Raw genomic sequence first — 21,830 nt, 5'->3', positions numbered from 1 at the left:
ATCCTCTACACTAACTTTCATAGCATGATAAAGCACTGTTGTGATGATGCTACTTGTGCTTTTCTCTTTGAAACTCTATTGTGACATCAATGTTTTCCTGTGTCAATTATAAACGTTAACAGAAGTCATTGTTGTGCCTTCGTTGCTAACCTGTATGAATGGCCTCCATATGGATATAGAAAATAGCATAAGTAATTTTCATGATAACACATATATAGGTCGCATATGAGAAAATGTTGTCGACATCAGAGAATTTTGGGATAATTTGGATACCGTATTTTTCAGCCAACAAGGCGCACGAGCATGTGAGATATATAAGACAATGTAACGTAACGTTAGTAAACAACTGCTAAAGCATAACCCAAATTCTACCCTTGACCCTGATCTTGAGCATATAAGACGCAGGGTGATTTTCTAAGCCTTTTCGTGGGAAAAAGAGTGCGCCTTATACGCCGGAAATACGGTAATTAATTTTATGGACGACGAAGTATCAGACGCAGTACTAGATGATTATCACCATCTATAACCAAATTTAGAACCAAATCAATCCGACTGCGAAAAAAAGCTTAGTCTTCTGGGTTCCTTATCAAAAAGTATGTTGAGTACAGTTGCAAGGTTATGCTATAAATTGTGTATCGTGGGTCAGATCTTATTTGTATTATCAGGGTCAGTGTTGAGCTTCACATAACAGAATTACCACAAATGAGCCGAAAAAAACCTACTGAAATGGATTAGAAAGTTAATCTCCTCCATTAGGAATTCTTCTTAATACAACACGTACCAACGTACATTCTGACGTACCAACGTACACTCTGACGTACCAACGTACACTCTGACGTACCAACGTACACTCTGACGTACCAACGTACACTCTGACGTACCAACGTAAACTCTGACGTACCAACTTACACTCTGACGTACCAACGTACACTCTGACGTACCAACGTAAACTCTGACGTTCCAACTTACACTCTGTCGTGCCAGCTTGCACTCTGGCGTACCAACTTACATTCTGACGTACCAATTTACGCTCTGACGTACCAACGTACACTTTGACGTACCAACTTACAAACTGATGTACCAACTTACACTCTGACGTACCAACTAGCACTCTGACGTACCAACTTACACTCTGACATACTAACTTACACTTTGACGTACTAACTTACACTCTGTCGTACAAACTTACACTCTGACGTGCCAACTTAAACTCTGACGTGCCAGCGTACACTCTGACGTACCAACCTTACATTCTAACGTACCAACTTACACTCTGACGTACCAACTTCTACTCTGACGTACCAACTTACACTCTGACGTACCAACTTACACTCTGACGTACCAACTTACACTTCGACGTACCAACTTCTACTCTGACGTACCAACTTACACTCTGACGTACCAACTTACACTCTGACGTACCAACTTACACTTCGACGTACCAACTTACACTCTGATGTACCAACTTACACTCTGACGTACCAACTTACACTTCGACGTACCAACTTACACTCTGACGTACCAACTTCTACTCTGACGTACCAACGTACACTCTCTAGGAAAGAATGAGCCGTGCAAATGAACAATGCGAATAAATAATGGAGAATTAAATAATGTGTTAACAATATCTCACCAAGACTAAACTCGCAATAATTGTTTAAAACAATACAGAGAATGGTTGTGAGCGGCACCTGCCCAGCACTAGCCAGTAGTGCTACAGCACTAGCCAGTAGTTCTACTAGCACTAGCCAGTAGTGCTACAGCACTAGCCAGTAGTTCTACTAGCACTAGCCAGTAGTGCTACTAGCACTAGCCAGTAGTGCTACTAGCACTAGCCAGTAGTGCTACTAGCACTAGCCAGTAGTGCTACAGCACTAGCCAGTAGTGCTACTAGCACTAGCCAGTAGTGCTACTAGCACTAGCCAGTAGTTCTACTAGCACTAGCCAGTAGTGCTACAGCACTAGCCAGTAGTGCTACTAGCACTAGCCAGTAGTGCTACTAGCACTAGCCAGTAGTTCTACTAGCACTAGCCAGTAGTGCTACTAGAACTAGCCAGTAGTGCTACTAGCACTAGCCAGTAGTGCTACAGCACTAGCCAGTAGTGCTACTAGCACTAGCCAGTAGTGCTACTAGCACTAGTCAGTAGTGCTACTAGCACTAGCCAGTAGTTCTACTAGCACTAGCCAGTAGTGCTACTAGCACTAGCAAGTAGTGCTACTAGCACTAGCCAGTAGTTCTACTAGCACTAGCCAGTAGTGCTACTAGCACTAGCCAGTAGTTCTACTAGCACTAGCCAGTAGTGCTACTAGCACTAGCCAGTAGTGCTACAGCACTAGCCAGTAGTTCTACTAGCACTAGCCAGTAGTGCTACTAGCACTAGCCAGTAGTGCTACTAGCACTAGCCAGTAGTGCTACTAGCACTAGCCAGTAGTGCTACAGCACTAGCCAGTAGTGCTACTAGCACTAGCCAGTAGTGCTACTAGCACTAGCCAGTAGTTCTACTAGCACTAGCCAGTAGTGCTACAGCACTAGCCAGTAGTGCTACTAGCACTAGCCAGTAGTGCTACTAGCACTAGCCAGTAGTTCTACTAGCACTAGCCAGTAGTGCTACTAGAACTAGCCAGTAGTGCTACTAGCACTAGCCAGTAGTGCTACAGCACTAGCCAGTAGTGCTACTAGCACTAGCCAGTAGTGCTACTAGCACTAGTCAGTAGTGCTACTAGCACTAGCCAGTAGTTCTACTAGCACTAGCCAGTAGTGCTACTAGCACTAGCAAGTAGTGCTACTAGCACTAGCCAGTAGTTCTACTAGCACTAGCCAGTAGTGCTACTAGCACTAGCCAGTAGTTCTACTAGCACTAGCCAGTAGTGCTACTAGCACTAGCCAGTAGTGCTACTAGCACTAGCCAGTAGTGCTACTAGCACTAGCCAGTAGTGCTACTAGCACTAGCCAGTAGTGCTACTAGCACTAGCCAGTAGTGCTACTAGCACTAGCCAGTAGTTCTACTAGCACTAGCCAGTAGTGCTACTAGCACTAGCCAGTAGTGCTACTAGCACTAGCCAGTAGTTCTACTAGCACTAGCCAGTAGTGCTACTAGCACTAGCCAGTAGTGCTACTAGCACTAGCCAGTAGTGCTACTAGCACTAGCCAGTAGTGCTACTAGCACTAGCCAGTAGTTCTACTAGCACTAGCCAGTAGTGCTACTAGCACTAGCCAGTAGTGCTACTAGCACTAGCCAGTAGTTCTACTAGCACTAGCCAGTAGTACTACTAGCACTAGCCAGTAGTGCTACTAGCACTAGCCAGTAGTGCTACTAGCACTAACCAGTAGTGCTACTAGCACTAGCCAGTAGTGCTACTAGCTCTGGCCAGTAGTGCTACTACCACTAGCCAGTAGTGCTACTAGCACTAGCCAGTAGTACTATTAGCACTATCCAGTAGTTCTACTAGCACTGGCCAGTAGTGCTACTGGCACTGGCAGCTAGTGCTACTAGCACTGGCCAGTAGTACTACTAGCACTGGCCAGTAGTACTACTAGCACTGGCCAGTAGTACTACTAGCACTGGCCAGTAGTACTACTAGCACTGGCCAGTAGTACTACTGGCACTAGCCAGTAGTACTACTAGCACTGGCCAGTAGTGCTACTAGCACTAGCCAGTAGTACTACTAGCACTGGCCAGTAGTACTACAAGCACTAGCCAGTAGTACTACTAGCACTGGCCAGTAGTACTACTAGCACTAGCCAGTAGTACTACTAGCACTGGCCAGTAGTACTACTAGCACTGGCCAGTAGTACTACTAGCACTGGCCAGTAGTACTACTGGCACTGGCCAGTAGTACTACTAGCACTGGCCAGTAGTACTACTAGCACTGGCCAGTAGTACTACTAGCACTGGCCAGTAGTACTACTAGCACTGGCCAGTAGTACTACTAGCACTGGCCAGTAGTACTACTAGCACTAGCCAGTAGTACTACTAGCACTAGCCAGTAGTACTACTAGCACTGGCCAGTAGTACTACTAGCACTGGCTAGTAGTACTACTAGCACTAGCCAGTAGTACTACTAGCACTGGCCAGTAGTACTACTAGCACTGGTCAGTAGTACTACTAACACTAGCCAGTAATACTACTAGCACTGGCCAGTAGTACTACTAGCACTGGCTAGAAGTGCTACTAGCACTGGCCAGTAGTACTACTAGCACTGGCCAGTAGTACTACTAGCACTGGCTAGTAGTACTACTAGCACTGGCCAGTAGTACTACTAGCACTAGCCAGTAGTACTACTAGCACTGGCCAGTAGTACTACTAGCACTGGCCAGTAGTACTACTAGCACTGGCCAGTAGTACTACTAGCACTAGCCAGTAGTACTACTAGCACTGGCCAGTAGTGCTACTAGCACTGATAGCTGGATCACTAGCGCACTCAGCTCACACACTGAGGTCCGGAGTTCGACTCTCCGGTACGGCTGGAAAACATTAGGGACGTGTTTCCATAAGACACCTGCTGTCCGTGGTCACCCATCAGTGTAAAGTGGGTACCTGGGTGTTAGTCGACTGGTGTGGGTGGCATCCTGGGTGTTAGTGGACTGGTGTGGGTGGCATCCTGGGTGTTAGTGGACTGGTGTGGGTGGCATCCTGGGTGTTAGTGGACTGGTGTGGGTGGCATCCTGGGTGTTAGTGGACTGGTGTGGGTGGCATCATGGGTGTTAGTGGACTGGTGTGGGTGGCATCATGGGTCTTAGTGGACTGGTGTGGGTGGCATCCTGGGTGTTAGTGGACTGGTGTGGGTGGCGTCCTGGGTGTTAGTGGACTGGTGTGGGTGGCATCATGGGTGTTAGTGGACTGGTGTGGGTGGCATCATGGGTGTTAGTGGACTGGTGTGGGTGGCATCATGGGTGTTAGTGGACTGGTGTGGGTGGCATCCTGTGTGTTAGTGGACTGGTGTGGGTGGCATCCTGGGTGTTAGTGGACTGGTGTGGGTGGCATCCTGGGTGTTAGTGGACTGGTGTGGGTGGCATCCTGGGTGTTAGTGGACTGGTGTGGGTGGCATCCTGGGTGTCAGTGGACTGGTGTGGGTGGCATCATGGGTGTTAGTGGACTGGTGTGGGTGGCATCATGGGTGTTAGTGGACTGGTGTGGGTGGCATCCTGGGTGTTAGTGGACTGGTGTGGGTGGCATCCTGTGTGTTAGTGGACTGGTGTGGGTGGCATCCTGGGTGTTAGTGGACTGGTGTGGGTGGCATCCTGGGTGTTAGTGGACTGGTGTGGGTGGCATCCTGGGTGTTAGTGGACTGGTGTGGGTGGCATCCTGGGTGTTAGTGGATTGGTGTGGGTGGCATCCTGGGTGTTAGTGGACTGGTGTGGGTGGCATCCTGGGTGTTAGTGGACTGGTGTGGGTGGCATCCTGGGTGTTAGTGGACTGGTGTGGGTGGCATCCTGGGTGTTAGTGGACTGGTGTGGGTGGCATCCTGGGTGTTAGTGGACTGGTGTGGGTGGCATCCTGGGACAAAAACTGAGCCAATTTGTCTGAAATGCTCTGCAATACAAGTGGCTTTCTATATAGTAGTATGTCACTGATATCAGCTAGGACTGTGTACCTTGTACATGTACTTGTGGGAATAAAAATATTTATATTATTTATTTATTTATATTCTATTCGAATGATCTTACGTATTTACCTAATATCTGTGGTGTTAGAGAGCAGGTATTGTTGGACAGGTGTTGTAGATAAGGGACTCCTTGTGCCTGGAGGAGACGGCGCACCACGGTCAGCTTTCTGGTAGGAGGGGAGATTGGATACGAGGAAGTGGGGATGGCGAGGGGGGGAGTTGAGATGGAGAGAGAGTGGGAGAGGGGATTAGAAGAGGGGTGGGGGTGGGGGGGGTAAGTAAAATCATCAAGTGGCTGGCGCCTCTTCCTCACCCCCTCCCGCTTACCTTACTTCCTCACTCCCTCTTGCATGTCTCTCTCATGGCCGTGTAACACCTTCACCTAATTCTCTCCCAGGAAGTGCAGGGTCCCACACTTGTCTAGTTTTGGGCAGTTGATGCTCCAGTCATCATAACTACCTCTACTTCATTCATTACTACTATTGCAGTACCACTTCCAGCTACCACTTATGTGGGTTGCAGGAGACTGGGTACGTGAAGGACATATCATCTTGTTTGACCATCTATTATACTACCAATACCACCGCTACCACTACGTCCTCCTGGGGGGCCACATTTATCATTATATTCTAAATATTGTGTCAATGAGATAATTCGCTTGCCAGGAAGAGCAGGAAGAGCCGTGACGAGGAGAGCCTCAAGGAGCAAAGTCAAAAACAAGAATATTATTGCTATATAATGTAGCCTTGTGTATACATTCACTCCGGTCACACTCATGGTTTGCCTCACAGATTAACTTTCATGCTGTCATCCTTGTATAAATATTCCAAGCATAACAATAAATCTAATGTGATTTGGGATAATGCCGGACTTCCCAAGTCAAGATGGGAAGATGTCGGCTCCTGTAATCGTGGAAGCAGCCTCGGGGAGCTATGATAGCAGGGAAATTTCGCACACTTAACGTTTTTCCAATTCATTTTTTTTGGCAAAATACATTTGCAGACAGTTATGGTAGCGGTAGGGCGGCAAGATCACGGCTGTGGACCCCAAGGTCACCCACTTGATGGTGGGGAAAGCCAGAGTAGTGGTGAAGGTGATACCCTACCCAGCCCGTTACACACAAGGCGCCAACCAGTCCAACACACACACACACACACACACACACACACACACACACACACACACACCAGATCTGACCTAAGAAGTGGCTTCTAGAGTTCAACTCTGATTATGCATTTTGGGGAGGAAGAAGACAGACCAGACACTAAGTACAGTATGTGCTGAAAGAAGCTGCAAATATCAGAGTGAAAAAGACCTTGAAGATAAATATAACGTCATACGTATCATCAAATATGCATATAATTTATATAACGACAATGTCATATACAACATTAGTAAACTTCAGAACAGCATTTAAGAACCTGAACAAAGAATCCATAAAAACATATGTTAGGCCAGTCATTGAGTACGCGGCCCCATCATTGAGCCAACAGCTGCTCAAGCACTTGCAGAAGATCGAAAAAATCCAAAGGTCTGCATCCAGACTAGTACCAGAGGGAAATACCTAATAAGCAGAGGATGGAGGAACTGAACATGACCTTATAAGAGAGGACAAGGTGGGGCATGATTACTACACATAAACTTCTAAGAGAAATTGATAAGGCAGACAAGGACAGATTGTTTGAATTGAGAGAGCCAGGAACAAGGGAACACAGGCAGCAGCTAAAAACACAAAAATGTAGGAAACTGTTTCTTTAGTCTAATAGTAGCTGAGAAATGAAATGATTTGAACGAGGAAGTGGTGGAGGCAGATTCAATACACAGCTTCAGAAGTAGATATATTAAGGACCGAAAGGTCAGAAATCAGTAATGTTGAACAAAGTGGGCTAGGAGGCAGGGCCAGAAGCTGAGTTTCGGATCTCTCAAATGTAAATCGGTGAAAACAAATCGGCAAGTACACGTACAAGTACACACATGTTGGGTTGGTCTCCCTCACACACCAGACCTCAGACACACGTTCTTCCCTTTCACCTACGACACCATTTGTTGTAAGAACCAGCATCAATATACGCATATACCTTACATTATGTTACTGCTCTCTGGTATCTAGTTTATGTCTGCTCGGCTACCACCTACTGTGATCCTAACACACTACCCTTATCACAGAGCTTTCAGTGCTCCAGCTGCACAACCCATTTCAAAGAGCTTTCAGTGCACCAGCTGCACTACCCATGTCAAAGAGCTTTCAGTGCTCCAGTTGCACTACCCTTGTCAAAGAGCTTTCATTGCTCCAGCTGCACTAATCATTTCAAAGAGGTTTCAGTGCTCCAGCTGCACTACCCATTTCAAAGAGCTTTCAGTGCTCCAGCTGCACTACCCATTTTAAAGAGCTTTCAGTGCTCCAGCTGCACTACCCTTTTCAAAGAGCTTTCATTGCTCCAGCTGCACTAATCATTTCAAAGAGCTTTCAGTGCTCCAGCTGCACTACCCATTTTAAAGAGCTTTCAGTGCTCCAGCTGCACTACCCTTTTCAAAGAGCTTTCATTGCTCCAGCTGCACTACCCTTATCAAAGAGCTTTCAGTGCTCCAGTTGCAATACCCTATCAAAGAGCTTACAGTGCTCCAGCTGCTTACAGTGCTCCAGCTACACTACCTTATCAAAGAGCTTACAGTGCTCCAGCTACACTACCCTTGTCACAGAGCTTACAGTGCTCCAGCTACACTACCCTTGTCACAGAGCTTACAGTGCTCCAGCTCTACCCTTGTCACAGAAAGAGCTTTCAGTGCTCCAGCTGCACTACCCATTTTAAAGAGCTTTCAGTGCTCCAGCTGCACTACCCTTTTCAAAGAGCTTTCATTGCTCCAGCTGCACTACCCTTATCAAAGAGCTTTCAGTGCTCCAGTTGCAATACCCTATCAAAGAGCTTACAGTGCTCCAGCTACACTACCTTATCAAAGAGCTTACAGTGCTCCAGCTACACTACCCTTGTCACAGAGCTTACAGTGCTCCAGCTACACTACCCTTGTCACAGAGCTTACAGTGCTCCAGCTACACTACCCTTGTCACAGAGCTTACAGTGCTCCAGCTACACTACCCTTGTCACAGAGCTTACAGTGCTCCAGCTACAAACACTCACAAACTGTGCACAACCAGTTAGTTATCCAGTGTTCTCAATAACAATGGTGACAATGGCTGCTAACATTTTATTACTACTAAGTCTAGTCTTACATATAATGTTTTGTGATAACAACTTGTGTCCAGAGTGTAACTTTATCAACTGTTTAAATAATTTTGCCAATTTGTGCATATAAATATTTGCACATTTATTTTGCATACTCTTGTAGGGTGTGTATGTACACTGACTCTAACTTCTAGGGTGTGTATGTACACTGACTCTGACTTCTAGGGTGTGTATGTACACTGACTCTGACTTCTAGGGTGTGTATGTACACTGACTCTAACTTCTAGGGTGTGTATGCACACTGACTCTAACTTCTAGGGTGTGTATGTACACTAACTCTGACTTCTAGGGTGTGTATGTACACTGACTCTGACTTCTAGGGTGTGTATGTACACTAACTCTGACTTCTAGGGTGTGTATGTACACTGACTCTGACTTCTAGGGTGTGTATGTACACTGACTCTGACTTCTAGGGTGTGTATGTACACTGACTCTGACTTCTAGGGTGTGTATGTACACTGATTGACTTCTACGGTGTGTATGCACACTGACTCTAACTTCTAGGGTGTGTATGTACACTGACTCTGACTTCTAGGGTGTGTATGTACACTGACTCTGACTTCTAGGGTGTGTATGTACACTGACTCTGACTTCTAGGGTGTGTATGTACAGTGACTCTGACTTCTAGGGTGTGTATGTACACTGACTCTGATTTCTAGGGTGTGTATGTACACTGACTCTAACTTCTAGGGTGTGTATGCACACTGACTCTAACTTCTAGGGTGTGTATGTACACTAACTCTGACTTCTAGGGTGTGTATGTACACTGACTCTGACTTCTAGGGTGTGTATGTACACTGACTCTGACTTCTAGGGTGTGTATGTACACTGACTCTGACTTCTAGGGTGTGTATGCACACTGACTCTAACTTCTAGGGTGTGTATGTACACTGACTCTGACTTCTAGGGTGTGTATGTACACTGACTCTGACTTCTAGGGTGTGTATGTACACTGACTCTGACTTCTAGGGTGTGTATGTACACTGACTCTGACTTCTAGGGTGTGTATGTACACAGACTCTGACTTCTAGGGTGTGTATGTACACTGACTCTAACTTCTAGGGTGTGTATGCACACTGACTCTAACTTCTAGGGTGTGTATGTACACTAACTCTGACTTCTAGGGTGTGTATGTACACTGACTCTGACTTCTAGGGTGTGTATGTACACTGACTCTGACTTCTAGGGTGTGTATGTACACTGACTCTGACTTCTAGGGTGTGTATGTACACTGACTCTGACTTCTAGGGTGTGTATGTACACTGACTCTAACTTCTAGGGTGTGTATGCACACTGACTCTGACTTCTAGGGTGTGTATGCACACTGATTCTGACTTCTAGGGTGTGTATGCACACTGACTCTGACTTCTAGGGTGTGCATGCACATTGACTCTGACTTCTAGGGTGCGTATGCACACTGGCTCTGACTTCTAGGGTGTGTATGCACACTGACTCTGACTTCTAGGGTATGTATGCACACTGGCTCTGACTTCTAGGGTTTGTATGCACACTGACTCTGACTTCTAGGGTGTGTATGCACACTGACTGACTTCTAGGGTGTGTATGCACACTGACTCTGACTTCTAGGGTGTGTATGCACACTGACTCTGACTTCTAGGGTGTGTATGCACACTGACTCTGACTTCTAGGGTGTGTATGTACACTGACTCTGACTTCTAGGGTGTGCATGCACATTGACTCTGACTTCTAAGTTGTGTATGCACACTGACTCTGACTTCTAGGGTGTGTATGCACACTGACTCTGACTTCTAGGGTGTGTATGCACACTGACTCTGACTTCTAGGGTGTGTATGCACACTGACTCTGACTTCTAGGGTGTGTATGCACACTGACTCTGACTTCTAGGGTGTGTATGCTCACTGACTCTGATTTCTAGGGTGTGTATGCACATTGACTCTGACTTCTAGGGTGTGTATGCACACTGATTCTGACTTCTAGGGTGTGTATGTACACTGACTGACTTCTAGGGTGTGTATGCACACTGACTCTGACTTCTAAGTTGTGTATGCACACTGACTCTGACTTTTAGGGTGTGTATGCACATTGACTCTGACTTCTAGGGTGTGTATGCACATTGACTCTGACTTCTAGGGTGTGTATGCACACTGATTCTGACTTCTAGGGTGTGTATGTACACTGACTCTGACTTCTAGGGTGTGTATGCACACTAGGGTGTGTATGCACATTGACTCTGACTTCTAGGGTGTGTATGCACATTGACTCTGACTTCTAGGGTGTGTATGCACACTGATTCTGACTTCTAGGGTGTGTATGCACACTGACTCTGACTTCTAGGGTGTGTATGCACACTGGCTCTGACTTCTAGGGTTTGTATGCACACTGACTCTGACTTCTAGGGTGTGTATGCACACTGATTGACTTCTACGGTGTGTATGCACACTGACTCTGACTTCTAGGGTGTGTATGCACACTGACTCTGACTTCTAGGGTGTGTATGCACACTGACTCTGACTTCTAGGGTGTGTATGCACACTGACTCTGACTTCTAGGGTGTGTATGCACACTGACTCTGACTTCTAGGGTGTGTATGCACACTGACTCTGACTTCTAGGGTGTGTATGCACATTGACTCTGACTTCTAGGGTGTGTATGCACACTGACTCTGACTTCTAGGGTGTGTATGCACACTGACTCTGACTTCTAGGGTGTGTATGCACAATGACTCTGACTTCTAGGGTGTGTATGCACAGTGACTCTGACTTCTAGGGTGTGTATGCACACTGACTCTGACTTCTAGGGTGTGTATGCACAATGACTCTGACTTCTAGGGTGTGTATGCACACTGACTCTGACTTCTCAAAGTGTATCACAAGACTAGGAGGAGCAGTGTCGTCCATGTTTCATATTTTTCCAGCTAGCCTGGAGCCGTGTTTTCCTCCAGCAGTTCTGATGGGAAGACGCCTCCGGTACTGACCTACTCTTCAGGTCAGCTCACACAGTCTGCCTGCAGCACAGCAGAACCCTTGGCATCCAAACAATTGCTAACCTCTCAGATAATTAGTCATGCTCACCCCGTGCGATTGCACTCACATGTAGATTTCGTATATATTTATGTTGCGCGGCATCATGGTGTTATGTAAGTAATGTAAGGTGTGTTAGTAAGCATTTAGGTAGTACTGTTGTCTGTTGCTCACCGCCGGAGAAACACAGTACCTAGAGTCATGTGACACACTACACAGTACCTAGTGTCACGTGACACACACTACACAGTACCTAATGTCACTTGACACAAAATACACTGTTGCTAGTGTCACGTGACACACTACACAGTACCTAGTGTCACGTGACACTACACAGTACCTAGTGTCATGTGACGCACATTACACAGCACCTAGTGTCACGTGACACAAATTACACAGCACCTAGTGTCACGTGACACACTACAGAGTACCTAATGTCACGTGACACACACTACACTGTACCTAGTGTTACGTGACACACACTACACAGTACCTAGTGTCACGTGACACAAACTACACAGCATCTAGTGTCACGTGACACACACTACACAATACCTTGTGTCATGTGACACACGCTACACACTACCTAGTGTCACATGATACACACTACACAATACCTTGTGTCATGTGACATTCGCTACACAGTACCTAGTGTCACGTGACACACACTACACAATACCTAGTGTCATGTGACACAGTACCTAGTGTCACGTGACACATACTACACAGTACCTAGTGTCATGTGACACACTACACAGTACCTAGTGTCACGTGACACACTACACAGTACCTAGTGTCACCTGACACACACAACACAGTATCTAGTGCCACGTGACACTCTACACAGTACCTAGTGTCACGTGACACTACACAGTGCCTAGTGTCACATGACACACTACACAGTGCCTAATTTCACGTGACACTGGGTACTGTGTAGTGTCATGTGACGCACACTGCACAGTACCTAGTGTCACGTGACACACTACACAGTGCCTAATGTCACGTGACACATACTACACAGTACCTAGTGTCACGTGACACACACTACACATTGCCTAGTGTTATTTGACACACACTACACAGTACCTAGTGTCACGTGACACATACTACACAGTACCTAGTGTCACCTGACACACACTACACAGTGCCTAGTGTCACGTGACACGCACTACACAGTACCTAGTGTCACGTGACACACTACGCAGTACCTAGTATCACGTGACACTCACTACACAGTACCTAGTGTCACGTGACACACACTACACAGTACCTAGTGTCACGTGACACACACTGCACTGTACCTAGTGTCTTGTGACACACTACACAGTACCTTCGTCACGTGACACACACTACACAGTGCCTAGTGTCACGTGACACTACGCAGTTCCTAGCATCACCTGACACACACAACACAGTACCTAGTGTCATGTGACATGCTACACAGTACCTAGTGTCGCGTGAAACACTACACAGTACCTATTGTCACGTGACACACACTACACAGTGCTTTGTGTCACTATAACGAGTTTGTTTGGTATGCTGCGGCGGGTGGTTAATGATAAGTCTTCGGAGGCTTCTTTGTTTATTGTTAAGTCGTGGTGGGTACACAGGCTTGTGTGTTGTGCCCATCTCCTGGGCAGGGCCATCCCACGATAGAGAGCTACTAGTACTTGTGTCTTGCTGCTAGGCCGCTGTGTGAGTGAGGGTGAGGCAAGTCTGGGCATATTGAAGTGGCAAGGCCTATAGGTGGCAGCACCAGCATTGTGCGAAATATGAACTAAGCTGGCAGACAGCATGGACTGTCTGTGCAGACAGTACAGGCTGTCTACATACGCTCGGCCACCTACCGCGAGTCGTCCCGACGCGACAATACTGGTGGTAAAAGGAACTCGGTCTCTCTCTCGTAGGAACAGGGCACAGAACACAAAATAAAAACATATATATACATATGGACATGGAAAAAAAAACTTCCTACAGGGAGGGAAGAAAAAACATGTGGGGTGTGCTAAACATCGTGGTCAAAGGCAGTGAGCATCGAAGGGCATCACTGCATGCCTTCCTGTGTCTGGACAGATACTGCAACACAGGAGACATCGCTGCGGCTGAGCTGTGACGTAACAGGGTACGGTCTCCTCTGGAACGGTGAAGCAGACATCGTAGGAGTCGCTGCAGGTTTCACTCAACCTGGGGCACGACATGCTGGTGCCCACGAGTGAGGCGTCGACAAAACTCGGCAACTGGGAAGGACTTCTGGCAAGTGACTCAGGAGGACACTTCTCGACTGGTACTGTCGCTGGGCTGTCACTGCCGGCGAGCGTGGAGCAAGTCGTGGCAGAGACGACTGGGCGAAACATCTGGGAGTCATAACATCATACACCAGACTGCAGTGAGCGAGCTAGCAGTCAAAGTGACATCATCTTTGTGCAGGCTGCTCACTGAAGCTTGTGACACGAGGCTGACACAGCGTCTGCCGACAGGCCCGACTGCGGCTTGACGAGTATCATCTCTCGACAGTTGGAGTTATAGCAGAGGTTAGTCTAAGCGTCCCCAGACTTGTTTCTCTATATATAACTGCACTCTGACGGTCTGGAGGTGAAGTGAAACAAATCTCGATGGGAATCGTAGCAGGTACGATTCTGCAGAACACCACGAGCGACGAGCATAAAAGCTTTCTGTACAAGAGGGCTCGGTCACTCGGGGCTGTCTGATAGCTGTCAAACACACTGGTCACACAGGTGACTTAACACAGTGGTGCTACTCAGGTCTGGCTCAGACCTCACTGGACACACGGAAACTTTAAAAACACTCCGCGGTACAACATGGCTTAAACTAGCAAATGATGCTTTTCTGTGCACAAAACTGACACTAGGACATATACTAAAATGTGAGAACACTGACTGAGAGGAATTAATTAACATGACATATATCTTCTCTCAGTCTTCTCGACAATACTGAAATAATTACTAGAAACACTCGATGGTGACATCATGTGATGTCAGGCGTGATGTCGCGAGGTGACGTCAGCAGCACTGTGACGTCAGCAGACATCTCGAGGTGACGTCAGGCAGACATCGTGACGTCATGAAGTCGGGCAGCATCGTGGGTGACGTCGATGTGATGCGGGCAGCAGACCACAGCATGAGGCCTGGGACATCTGGCTCAGTAACTCACGTGGTTTGTAGATCCACGTGACATCGCCCACACCCACGTGGCGTCGTGATCCACGTGGCGTCGTGATCTACGTGGCATGCTGATCCACGTAGCTTCGAGTGGCCTCGGGCACTCCGATACACAGCTCTGGCAATGAATCACACGGAAAACAGCAGAAAACACAGCAGAGGGAGTGGGCAGTGGTGAGTGGTGTATGGTAGACGGGTGAACGTGAGTAGGGCGAGCATGGGCAAGGTGAGGAACAGCCACATCCTCTCCTCCTCTCCCACCCACAAACACGTGAAGCTCACACTGGATGCAGAAATCACCACAAAGCTCACCTCTGGCTTGCTGAAACAGCTGTGCTGAGCTGAACAACAACAGCAACATACAAGTGACGCTGAACATTTGACTTGAGAAACAGCGTGGGACACTGTAGCGTGGGGTCACTTACAATTCTCGAAGAAATTCGGTAAATTTCGGTCTGGATCCTGCTTGTACCTGTGTCTGGATGCTCAAACGTGCAAACACGACATCAGGATAACTCGTTGAGAGACGGATGCTTCTTGTGTCGGGTGATGAAGTGAAGATGACTTCATACCTCTTCCTTTCTCTCTCACGGGCAAACAACTGCTGCGACCACCGCTTTCCACCAATTATAACGGGTTTGTTTGGTAGGCTGCGGCGGGTGGTTAATGATACGTTCTTCGGAGGCTTCTTTCTTTATTTGTTAAAGTCGTGGTGGGTACACAGGCAGTACCTAGTGTCGCGTGAAACACTACACAGTACCTATTGTCACGTGACACACACTACACAGTGCTTTGTGTCACGTGACACACACTACACAGTACCTAGTGTCACGTGACACTACACAGTACCTAGTGTCACGTGACACACACTACACAATGCCTATTGCCACGTGACACACTACACAGTACCTAGTGTCACGTGACACACACTACACGGTACCTAGTGTCACGTGACACACACACTATACAGTACGTAGTGTCATGTGACACACACTTTACAATACCTAGTGTCACGTGACACACACAGCAATGTACCTAGTGTCATGTGACACACTACACAGTAGTGACAGTACCTAGTGTCACGTGACACTAGGCACTGTGTAGTGTGTCAAAATGGCACAGTATTGCCTTATGCAGGCGAGGGCTCTTGATCCAAGAAAATGGGGTTACTTTCCCCTTGTCTGACTCGAAGTTGTACACCTCCCATTCCACAGACGCTATATGACCCCCACGAGTTTAGCGCTTTCCTCTGATTAAAATACAACAGGTGTTAACACCATCAATGTTCGCTGGTGGAGGCTGTGTAGGCCCAAGTTTTGTTAGGTTCTGTGCTGTACCTGGGAAATGCATCTTCTGGAGTTATTTAAACCTCTAATACCTCTTCTGATACCCTTCAGATTCATGAATACCTCTTTTGATACCTCTTCAGATTCATGAATACCTCTTCTGATGCCCTTCAGATTTATGAATATCTCTTCTGATACCCTTCAGATTTATGAATACCTCTTCTGATACCCTTTAGATTTATGAATATCTCTTCTGATACCCTTCAGATTTATGAATACCTCTTCTGATACCCTTCAGATTTATGAATACCTCTTCTGATACTCTTCAGATTTATGAATATCTCTTCTACCCTTCAGATTTATGAATAATTCTTCTGATACCCTTCAGATTTATGAATACCTCTTCTGATACCCTTCAGATTTATGAATATCTCTTCTGATGCCCTTCAGATTTATGAATATCTCTTCTGATATCCTTCAGATTTATGAATACCTTTTCTGATACCCTTCAGATTTATGAATATCTCTTCTGATACCCTTCAGATTTATGAATACCTCTTCTGATACCCTTCAGATTTATGAATACCTCTTCTGATACCCTTCAGATTTATGAATATCTCTTCTGATACCCTTCAGATTTATGAATGCCTCTTCTGATACCCTTCAGATTTATGAATACCTCTTCTGATACCCTTCAGATTTATGAATATCTCTTCTGATACCCTTCAGATTTATGAATATCTCTTCTGATACCCTTCAGATTTATGAATACCTCCTCTGATACCCTTCAGATTTATGGATATCTCTTCTGATTCCCTTCAGATTTATGAATATCTCTTCTGGTACCGTTCAGATTCATGAATAACTCTTCTGATATCCTTCAGATTTATGAATATCTCTTCTGATACCCTTCAGATTTATGAATATCTCTTCTGATATCCTTCAGATTTATGAATACCTTTTCTGATACCCTTCAGATTTATGAGTATCTCTTCTGATACCCTTCAGATTTATGAATACCTCTTCTGATACCCTGCAGATTTATGAGTATCTCTTCTGATACCCTTCAGATTTATGAATACCTCTTCTGATGCCCTTCATATTTATGAATACCTCTTCTGATACCCTTCAGATTTATGAATATCTCTTCTGATGCCCTTCAGATTTATAAATACCTCTTCTGATACCCTTCGGATTTATGAATACCTCTTCTGATGCCCTTCAGATTTATGAACATCTCTTCTGATACCCTTCAGATTTATGAATACCTCTTCTGATACCCTTCAGATTTATGAATATCTCTTCTGATACCCTTCAGATTTATGAATATCTCTTCTGATACCCTTCAGATTTATGAATACCTCTTCTGATACCCTTCAGATTTATGAATACCTCTTCTGATACTTTTCAGATTTATGAATACCTCTTCTGATACCCTTCAGATTTATGAATACCTCTTCTGATACTTTTCAGATTTATGAATACCTCTTCTGATACCCTTCAGATTTATGAATACCTCTTCTGATACCCTTCAGATTTATGAATATCTCTTCTGATACCCTTCAGATTTATGAATACCTCTTCTGATACCCTTCAGATTTATGAATATCTCTTCTGATACCCTTCAGATTTATGAATACCTCTTCTGATACTCTTCAGATTTATGAATATCTCTTCTGATACCCTTCAGATTTATGAATAATTCTTCTGATACCCTTCAGATTTATAAATACCTCTTCTGATACCCTTCAGATTTATGAATATCTCTTCTGATGCCCTTCAGATTTATGAATATCTCTTCTGATATCCTTCAGATTTATGAATACCTTTTCTGATACCCTTCAGATTTATGAATATCTCTTCTGATACCCTTCAGATTTATGAATACCTCTTCTGATACCCTTCAGATTTATGAATACCTCTTCTGATACCCTTCAGATTTATGAATATCTCTTCTGATACCCTTCAGATTTATGAATGCCTCTTCTGATACCCTTCAGATTTATGAATATCTTTTCTGATACCCTTCAGATTTATGAATATCTCTTCTGATACCCTTCAGATTTATGAATATCTCTTCTGATACCCTTCAGATTTATGAATATCTCTTCTGATACCCTTCAGATTTATGAATACCTCTTCTGATACCCTTCAGATTTATGAATACCTCTTCTGATACCCTTCAGATTTATGAATACCTCTTCTGATACCCTTCAGATTTATGAATATCTCTTCTGATACCCTTCAGTATGTCACTCTCTGCACTATTCCAGTGACGTACAGTGAGGCACATGGGGCTGGGGTTGTACAATACAGGGATACCTTCCTCGGATAGAAATACATCTAGTATATATTGTTGTTTGTACTGTCACAGTGCAAACACACAGTGTTTACAGACAAGCATTGTAACAGGTATTTAGCTGTGGTAATGGGATTATATATGTCCATCTTACAGTGTTTAATCGTTGCTGTTGCAGTTCCGTGGTGATTCGGTGGTCAATGTGTTTTTGGCTACTGTTTCACAACAGTGAATCTCTCTGGGATGGGATATTTAAGATGTCGTGAATATTTACATCATATGTGTTCCACGAGAATATATGTTGTCACTCAGTGTACTAACTTAAAACAATAATTAATTTGTAAATAATTTTTGTAAATAATATTGGTTTACCAGTTGATTATTAAGTAAAGCAGTTTATTTTGTACTCTCAAAACACTATTAATTTATTTAATGAACCTAAGTGTGTATATCCCTTGAGAAATAAAATAGTTGCAAGAAACGTGTTGATATTTCACCTTCCCGGACGTCTTATATATATGCTTTTATTATTTATAAGAAAGATTCAGGTTGACAGGTTTATGATAAACATCTACACTGAAAGTCAGGTGTTAGCATCATGTTACAACCTATATAAATGTCTGTCGTAACGCTGTATCTCCTGAAATATCTCTGGCAGGACATTTCTTTATAATCGGAAATTTGTCCAGGATTTGGAAGAGATAGATTTCAATATTCCAGGATTCTGGAGCCCAAAGATATAATTTTCACCTTATGAATTAAGCTACTGAACATTTACTGTGATAGTTTGCTCTACAAAACAATTGTCTAGATGATCTATTTCTTAGATAATAGACAAATTTTCAGTGACTTTAATACTAAATAAATTAGGTAACCTTAAGTTACTAAGAAGTTGTAAAGCTGCAAGACATCTTGGAATATCCTCTAACATTAAGGTCTCTGCACAAACTGGTAAAGGAATAATTAGCGAAATTCTGTTTTCTGAGAGAGAATAACTATTGATATTGTTACAGTAACGCAGAGCTTAGCAGAATACTTGCATGGTGATCCAGCTGGTAAGTGAGTCATGTCTCTTCTCACCTTTATATGCCTCATAACCTTGTCTTTTATTCTGTTATTCTCTGACATGATGAGTGAAGTCACCTCCTACCAGAGCAAGAGATTCGGCACACGGTGAAACATATCCCCTCCCCCATCCAGTGAAAAGCAGGGGTGCCGTGAGTACACTTAGAGACAACACAATAAAAGTCAGGGGCCAACAGCCTCCCTAACATACATAAGGGAGATTACCAGCAGACTCCTGGCTGTCTTGAAGAGGGAACTGGACAGGCATATGACGTCAGTATCTAATCAGTATCTACTTTGTATTGGACTGATGAAGTCACTGTGTGGCGAAACGTTTCTTCAATAAAGATTCCCATATGTTGCATAAGTGTCTCAATCTTCAACTTGTCGGTTTTCAAAACCATTCATCACATCTGGACTATGGTTCGTTCGTTGGCCTGCGTGCGGCCGGCAGTAACAGCCTTACTGATCAGGCCCTGATCCACCGTGAAGCATGGTCATGTACCGGGCCGCGGGGCCGTTGACCCCCGGCACACCCTCTAGGTAGACTCCAGGTAGTTGCACGCGCATAGTCTTAGACGCATGCAGTCTCCTGGGCGTCAACAGTATACCCTGCCTGCCCCTGCCACAGCAGGTCCTCCTCAGGACACGGATCCTCAGCAGAGATCAGATGCTGAGACTCGACCTAAAGAACTGACTAGTTTAAAATTTCCTGTCACACCTCCGTTACCTGACTTGTCTGGTCTCACTCCAAGGAACAGTATGATAGAATGTAGAGACTATTTAAGTAAAGAGTAGTGATGAATGGTTTGAAAAACCGACAAGTTGAAGATTGAGACACTTATGCAGCATATGGGAATCTTTATTCAGGAAACGTTTCGCCACACAGTGGCTTCATCAGTCCAATACAAAGAGGAAGGCGTAAGTAGAGGAGGAGTATGAGGTAATCAGTCCCTCAGCCTGGAGTCGATGTGTTCAGTCCATCAATCTTGTAGAATGTACAGCATAGGGCCGTATGGCCCTATGCTGTACATAGGTGCTCTTCGTAGGTGCTCTTCGCACCTACTCCTAGGTTGAGGGACTGATTACCTCATCTTCTGTACATAGTTCTACTGTCTTCAAGTTATGTCCTAGAATTTGTATTGATAAAGCCACTGGATGGCGAAACGTCTACAATAAAGATACCTATTATTTAACTTATAAGTGCTAGGGTTATGGACACTCCCGAGCTTCAGAACCTTGCATTTATCTACATTGAACTGCATCTGCCACTTTTCTGACCAAGAGTAGAGTTTGTCTAAATCCTCCTGAAGTTCCCTAACATCTACGTTTGAATCAATTATCCTACCTATCTTCGTGTCATCGGCGAATTTGCTCATAACACTAGAAATTCCTTCATCAAGATCATTGATATATATTATAAACAACAACGGGCCCAAGACTGATCCCTGTGGAACGCCACTTGTTACTGATCCCCACTCGGATTTAACCCCATTTATGGACACTCTCTGCTTCCTGTCTGTGAGCCATGATTCGATCCACGAGAGCACCCTTCCCCCAATGCCATGAACTGCTACTTTCTTCAACAGTCTTTGGTGCGGAACTCTATCAAATGCCTTACTAAAATCTAAGTAAACAATATCAAATTCTTTATCGTGGTCAACAGCCTCAAAAGCTTTACTGAAGAAAGTTAATAAATTAGTTAGACAAGACCGGCCTCTTGTGAATCCATGCTGAGTATCATTAATCAAGCTATGCTTATCCAACCAAAATTTGAAACTACCCAAAGTCCTAGCCTCAATAACCCAACTAGGTAGACTGTTCCACTCATCTACTACCCTATTTCCAAACCAATACTTTCCTATGTCCTTTCTAAATCTAAACTTATCTAATTTAAATCCATTACTGCGGGTTCTCTCTTGGAGAGATATCCTCAAGACCTTGTTAATATCCCCTTTATTAATACCTATCTTCCACTTATACACTTCGATCAGGTCTCCCCTCATTCTTCGTCTAACAAGTGAATGTAACTTAAGAGTCTTCAATCTTTCTTCATAAGGAAGATTTCTAATGCTATGTATTAATTTAGTCATCCTACGCTGAATGTTTTCTAACGAATTTATGTCCATTCTGTAATATGGAGACCAGAA

The sequence above is a fragment of the Cherax quadricarinatus genome, chromosome 60 (assembly GCF_038502225.1).
Source record: "Cherax quadricarinatus isolate ZL_2023a chromosome 60, ASM3850222v1, whole genome shotgun sequence".
Classification (NCBI taxonomy): Eukaryota; Metazoa; Arthropoda; class Malacostraca; order Decapoda; family Parastacidae; genus Cherax; species Cherax quadricarinatus.
The sequence above is the reverse complement of the archived record's forward strand: the minus strand, read 5'-3'. Positions refer to the sequence as shown.